Raw genomic sequence first — 7,791 nt, forward strand, 5'->3', positions numbered from 1 at the left:
ATAAGATAATCGCTCCTTTTTATCTCTCCCTACAGTTTTATTTTTTAGAATCATCCCATCATACTCAGTTTTTTAAAACTGTCCAAATAAAAATGACAGTCACGAAAGAACTGATAATATTTCCATGTAGAACAAGTAAATATTTTGACCTTATTGAGCCCCTTATAATTGGTCCTTAATGTTTACCTTATTTAACCCCCTGGAACATCCAGGAGGATGTATGTTGAATTTTCTCTTAAATTCTGCTCTTTTTGTCCATCACAAATACCTGGAAATCTTTTAGTTCGTTAAAATATCCTCTTTTTTTCCCATTCAGATTATTTATTTCATTCAGATTAACTTTGCTGGGCAAGTCACACTTTTTTGTAACCCTAGCTCTTTTGCTGTATGAAATATAGTATTCCAAGTTCTACAGTTCTTCAGTGTAGTAGCTGTTAGGTCTTGTGAAATCCTTATTGTAGCTCCATGACATTTAAATTATTTTTTTCTTGCTGCTTCCAATGTTTTCTCCTTAACCTGGGAGCTTTGAAACTTTGCTATATTCGGGTAAGTTCTCCTCCTGGGATCTCTTTCAGGTGGTGATCAGTGCATTTTTTCTATTTACCGTCTCTCCCTTCTAACCCAACTCCTAGCCATGTGCTAGGAGACGTCAACGTTACATTGATGCTACGTCAGGCTCCCTAACCTTCCAGTTCCTAGGCTTCTATCCATCCCATGACCTCCTCCTTTACTCGACCACAGTTATACATAAATGCACACTAGACCTCACCATTAATCTCAAGTGTTTCATTTCTTTCATCAGAAATTCGGACATCCTTCTATTTGACCATAACCTCCTATCATTCCACTTCTCCCTATGTCTGTCTCTTCCTAAACCTATTTTCTCAATACTTTCTCAGGCCATTACCCCCGCTCTGATTATACTTTCCTCCGTGCCAATTTAGTCTTGAATCCTGACGTGTCTTATCACTGCTCATCCTTTGTCAAACCTCAGCCCTAAATTACTCCCACTCTCTGACTCCTCTGCTTCTGGTTCATGGGCTGCTGAACTGTGCTGGAAGAAGTCACATCACTGGGTCAATTGAGTCCATTCTAAATTCATGTTATCCAATTTCAGCTAGGCCCTCCCTGAAGCAACGAATTCTTTTATAACTCCCCAGTTGATTCCCTATTTCTTCCCCTACAGAAGTTTTTCAAACCTTCTGTACCCTCCTTAAGCCTCTCCCAAACCACACCCTCTCCTCCCTCTCTTCTGTCTTTCATTCTCTCCCCCTCCTCTCTCTTTCTCTCCTCTCTCTGTCTCCATTTCTTCTCCATTCTCTGACAATGAGGCGGCCCTTCTTTTTACCAAGGTCAACCTCAGAACATATGATTTTCTTTCCAATTCCTTCTACTTCTCTCTCTTTTTTTTAACCTATTTCCCTTCTCATTTTAACTGCATTTTTCTTATTTATGCAAAGACTTTAAGAATTTTATGGAATCAACATTATCCTCTCTATCCCTCATTTGGTTGGGAACTTTTCCTCTATTCTGGAAGGTAATTTCTTCCTTGCTTCATTAATTTATGTATAACTTATGTATTCATTTGGAGTTTATCTTGATACATTTTATGAAATCTTGGTCTATGACCAGTTTCTACCAGACTGCTTTCAGCTTCCCATCAGTCTTTGTTGGGTAATGAATCCTTGTCCCAATAGATGGGATCTTTGGGCTTATTCGACATTATGGTGCTGTGTTCATCGGCTTTTGTATGTTACATACCTAATTTGTTCCACTGATTGCCCCTCTCTATTTTTAATCATTATCAGATTATTCTGATGACAACTACTTTGTGGCATATCTTGAGACCTGGTAACTGCTAGGACTCCTTTCCTGCTTTTAAAAAAAAAAAATTATTATCCCTCTTTTATTCCTCTAGATAAATTTCATTTTTAGCTGTATAAAATAATACTTTGGTACACTGATTGATATGGCACTGAAAAAGTAAATTAATTTAGGTAGTATTGTCAATTTTATTATAGTGCTATGACCTGTGCACAAGCAATTAATATTTCTCCAATATTTTGGTCTTTCAATCTATATAACAGTCAATTGGTACTTGTTTTTCATTTCTTTGTGGGTCTTGGTAGATAAGACTCCCAAGCATTTTATACATTCTGTGGTTATTCTGAATGGAGTTTATCTTTCTATCTATTCCTCAGGGGGCTTGTGGGTATTATAAAACAATACTGATGATTTTTTGGATTTATTTTTATTCTGCACCTTTGCAGGATATAAAATAGTTTCAACTAGTTTTTAGTTGACTCTTCACAGTTGACTCAATGGACCATCATATCATTTGCAAAAAGTGATGGTTTAGTTTCCTCTTTGCCTATGTTTATTCTAACAACTTCTTTTTCTTACTGCTAGCATTTCTAGCATTAGTAATGAGCATCCTGGTTTTACTTCAGATCTTACAGGAAAGATTTCTTGGATATTCCTCTTTGCAGGCAAGCTAGACCTTTCTGCGCTCCTCCCACGTACCACTCCATCGCTTGTGTGCACGGTGTCATCCCTCTGCCATGCACTCTTCCCCTCAGCTTCCTAGATTTCCCTGTTCTTCCAAGATGCAGCTGAAGCACCAGCTTCTGCAGGAAGCCTTCACTAATAGTGCCCTGTATTTGACTATACCTTATAACCAAGGAAGGGGCAGCTAGGTGGTGCAGAGGATAGAGCACCAGTGCAGGAGTCAGGAGGACCTGAATTCAAATCTCACCTCAGACACTTGACACTCACTAGCTGAGTGACCTTGGCAAGTCACTTAACCCCAAATGCCTCATCCTGGGTCATCTCCAGTCATCTTGATGAATATCTGGTCACTGGATTCAGATGGCTCTGGAGAAGAAGTGAGGCTTGTGACTTGCACAGCCCTTTCACTCAAAACAAAGTCAAGTGCAAGTCATGTCATTATTTCTCTGGTGGCATGGTCTTCTTTGGCAACAAAGGACGAACACAGTATAACCAAGGAGAAATGTAAGAGTGGCAAAAAAAAAAAAAGCACAAAAACCATGAATAATAGTAAAGTCCAGATTTAGCTGACATCCACAAAAATGCTACGAACAATAAAAATGATTCTTTTAGCTATGTTCTGAACAAGAATAAGGAAGGGAGAGGCCAGCTGCTTGGTATAATTTTAAATAAGTGATGGAGGAAGGAGAACCACTCACATCTTTTTTTTCTTATCTTCTCTGTTAGCATTCTGATAATTGTAATCTACCAACTCTCCGTCCTTCATCAATGAATTGCTCCTGCCCAATCTTTTCCTTCTCTCCAACTATTCCCCTCATACCAAGGTACCTTGGTATACCTACTGACAATCAAACACCCTGACTTTTCAGTTCTTCCACTTACTCATTTCTTGTGACCTCCTCCTCCTCCTCCTCCCACCTCAGCTACATGTAGGGATACTCCTACTTTGGATCTTTTCTTCATCCTCCACTTCCAAGTTCATGAACTTTGAAATTCCTCTATCTGAGCATGATTCCACTGTTCCCTCTGCCTTATAATTCTTAATCCTGTTCATCATTGCCATGACCTCAAATTCTTCCACTCTTGCACTGGCTACTCTCTTCATCATTTCTTATCTTGACAAACCCTTGGTGAACAAGTGTCTTCTCTCAAATCCCTTTGTCCCCGCATCCTATCACTGATCTTTCCTCAGCCTTGGTTTATTCCCACTACACCCTGCCTTCCCTCCTATTCACACATTGCCAAACAAAACTGGAAAAAATCAAGAAACTAATTTATGCTACATAATCTCCACTGTGCCTTCATTGCTGCAAGGCAATTCTTTTACCCTTCCCTAACCTATTCACTATCCTACTCTCCACAGTGACTCTTCCAATCTTTTCATCCCCCCTCAAACCTCCCATGATTTCCCCCTTCAACCATTCTTTCAGCTGAGAACTTTGCCTCATATTTCTCTGGAAAAAAAAATTAAGGCCATTCACTGAGAGCTCCCTTTTCTCCCCACCCCATCCTCATCACTCAGATGCCGTCCCCCTTTCCTTTACCCCTGTCTCACATGAAGAGCTTCTCCTTGCAAATCCCTCTACAATTATGTGCAAGTGATCCCTTTCCATCCTATCTCCTCCAGCAGACTGCTTCCCTCTATAACTTCCATTATCACTAATCTTCAGTCTCTCCCTGTCTCCCAGCTTTCTCCCCACTTCCTACGAATACACTGTCTACATTATGCCCAGAACACCCTTACTTGATCCACCCTTTCTTGATAGCTATTATCATGTCTCATCTCCCTTTTGTAGCTAAACTGTCCGAGAAGGCTGTTTAAAACCAATGACTTTGCTTTCTTCTTTAATTCTCTGCAGTTTGGCTTCTGACTTCATCATTCAACTGGAAATGCTTTCTCCAGTCACCAATGATCTCAACCCTCATGCTTCGGGACTGCTCTGCAGCCTTGGACACTACTGATCATCCTCTCCTTGACGTTTTCTAGGTTTTTGTGAACACCTCTCTCCTGGTTCTCCTCCCACCCATTTCTCCTCCTTCTCTGTCACCTTTCTGGGATGTTCATCCAGGTCACATACATTAAAAGTGACTTCCAGGATCAATTTAAAAATAATTTGTTTGGATTTCAAAGCTCTTCATAACTTGGCCCCCTCCCTAACTTCTAGTCTTTTTAAACTTACTTATGCCCATGGATCAGATCCAGGGACATTGGTTTCCATGGTGTTCCTTGAACATGACACTCGACTTATGAATTCCAGGTATTTTTACTGGCTATCTCCACCATGCTTAGAATTCTCTCTCTTGGCTTCCTCTTTGTCTCAACTAAAATCCCTCCGTCTGCAAGAAGTCTTTCCTGGTCCCCCTTAATGCCAGTGCCTTCCCTTTACATCTGATTTATCCTGTGTATGTCGCTTGTATGTAGTTGCTTTCATGTTGCCTCCTCCGTTAGAATGTGAACTTTCTGGGGACTATTTTGGCCTCTGTATCACGTGATTAGCGCAGTGTCTGGCACATTAATGTGTGTTGGCTGGGTGTCAAGGAAAGGCTAGAATAAGCATAGGGAGTTAATGATGAAGGTAGTTGAGGAGCCAGTAAAAAATCTTTTAAATTAATTCATACTTCTAGAGCCAGAATAATTTCATCTCAGGGTCCAGAAAAAATTTAGAAGTGACTACATAGTTAACCTGATCTTTGAGGAATGGTGGACAAAAGCAATGACCAAAGATTGAATGTGGAACTATTTAGGGTTTCCAAAATAACACAAAATTGGGGCAGCTTAAGTGGCACAATGGATGAAGCACTGGCCCTGGGGTCAGGAGGACTTAAGTTCAAATCCAGCCTCACGTGCTTGACACTAACTAGCTGTGTGACCCTGGACAAGTCATTAACCCCAGTTGCCTCACCAAAAAACAAACAAAACTCCCACAAAATTTGAACTCTAGAAAAACTGCTGACCTCAGAACCCTCTTAAGATATTTTTGTGGATATAATGGAAGAGATGTGGGTTGGGCAACAGTACAATTGCATGGACCCAGAGCTGAAACACCTGATGGAAAGTGATGATTAATGGGGAGTTTTCAGTTAGAGTCTCAGGGAATCTCTTCTCAGTCTTGCCCCTTCCACATTTTATAATAACCATTTGCAGATAACATGAAGCTGGGACAGTTAGTACTTTGGTTATCCAAACCATAATCCAAAAAGATTCCAACAAGCTGGATGGATGGGCTGAGTAGTGAGGATAAGAGCTGATATTTCCATAGTGCTGATCATGATTTGGTGTGTTTTAAAACAAATTGCTTTAGCTATCTTATCCCATTTGATTATTCTCACAACTCTCAGACTGGTTTCTACAGATATTAGCCTATTTTGCAGATGCAGAAACAGACTCAGAGGGATTTAGCGATCATAGGGCAGCTAAGGAAGCAGGGAGGCCGGGAGGTTCAGTGCTGAGCCTGGTCAGGAAGACTAATTGTCCTGAGGTCAAATCTAGCCTCAGATACTTATTAGCTATTGCCTTAGTTTCTGCATCTGTAAAACGAGCTGGAGAAGGAAGTGGCACACCACTCTGGTATCTTTGCCAAGAAAACCACAGATTGGGTCACAAAGGGTCAGACAAGACTGAAAATGAATGAACAACAAATTGCTAGTAAGTAATGGCAGGATTGAAGTCCAGATCTGGTCTGACTTGCGTTCCTTTCATTTTACCACGCTGCCTAAAATCCTACAATTGGGTGCCAAAAAAAAAAAATCAATTGTAAAAATATATGTTGGGGGTAGGGGTGGTGGCAGACCTAACTTTGTATCCGTTCACATAAAATATATGTAGGCAAGCATACTGAACTGCAGGTTTAACATGTCAAGAGTGTGATGTGACTGCCCAAAAAACTAAGGTGCTTTAAGAGAGGCATAATGTCCAGGACAAAGGAGCAGGCCATGCCACTGCTCTCTGCCCTGGGGAGCCCACAGCTGGAGGGCCATGAACAGTGCTGAATGCATTTTAGGAGGGACTTTATGGTGGAGAGTGGTTGTAGTGGAGGTCCTTTCCTTGAAGATTAGGCTGAAAGGCCTTGGAGAAGGCATAGAGACCACACAGTGGACCTCAAAGTTTTGCAGTGCTGATATGGAAGAATTAAACTTGTTCTGCCTGGCCCTAGAGAAACAATTAAGAAGCAGTTGGTGGTGTATAGGGAGAGATATTATGTCCATGTAAAGAAAAATGAAAAGGGCCACTCTGGCCTACAGGAATTTTCTTTCACTGTAAATACCAAAGCAGCAGTTGCTACAGAGATTCATGTACCAGCTGCCTTCTAAGGCCTCTTGGAATTCCAAAGTTGGAAGGAACTACAGCAGGGGACCTGGAACCCTCTCCTAGAACACCTATGCGGTCATTCAGCATCTGCTAAAAGATGTTCATATGAGGAGGCACTTGCAACGTTCCAAGGCAGTGCATCTCACTTTGCAATGGCTTTGGTTGAGTTTTTCCTAACATCAAGCCTTGGCCTCTCTGACCTCCCCCAAGCACCTGGTTTTACCCTCTGGGGCCAAACACACCTGTTTAATCCCTCTCCCACATGGCTGCCCTGTTATCTTGTCTCTCCCAACCCACCAATAGTCTTCTAACTCAGATTCTGCAAAAATGACTCTCTCTTCAGGACAGATATATTCTACATTCTTTTCTGTAAGATTAATCTCAATCATAAACTTAGCATGAAGAGAGTACATGAAATGGTCAGCAAGCACTCTGCAAATATAAAATGCTTTGTAGATTCACTTCTTGGCACCCTAATTTTGACTTGAAACTTTATGTTAGAAGTCATACACTCCAACAAAATGGAAAACCCCGACTCAGTTCAGACTTCATTATAGGAGGCCAGACACAAACATCGGCAACTGCAGGAGTGAGGGGGAACGTTCAGGCAAACAGCACAATCAGTTTTCATACTAGTAAAATACTTTTATTATTTCATATAATGATAAAACAGGAAAGTGAAGGTTCTCTTTTTGGTGTGTGCCAGAGTTAAGTGAAGTGGAAGAATCAGGGGATTAATAGGATCTTTATACAAAAACAGGGCATAAAAGGTTAGCATCATTTGACTGTTCTCCATTTACAGGCATAAAATTTAGCATACTCCCTGCCTCCCTCCCCCCACATATATAAAGAATTATACAGTTTTAAAATCTATAAAAAGTAAAAAATATACAGTCAAAAGATCTAACTCTTATTCCATCTTCAATATAAAACTGTAAACATTTATTTACACAAAGGAAATGTGTATAAGAAAA

The sequence above is a fragment of the Notamacropus eugenii genome, chromosome 1 (genome assembly GCF_028372415.1).
Source record: "Notamacropus eugenii isolate mMacEug1 chromosome 1, mMacEug1.pri_v2, whole genome shotgun sequence".
NCBI classification, from domain to species: domain Eukaryota; kingdom Metazoa; phylum Chordata; class Mammalia; order Diprotodontia; family Macropodidae; genus Notamacropus; species Notamacropus eugenii.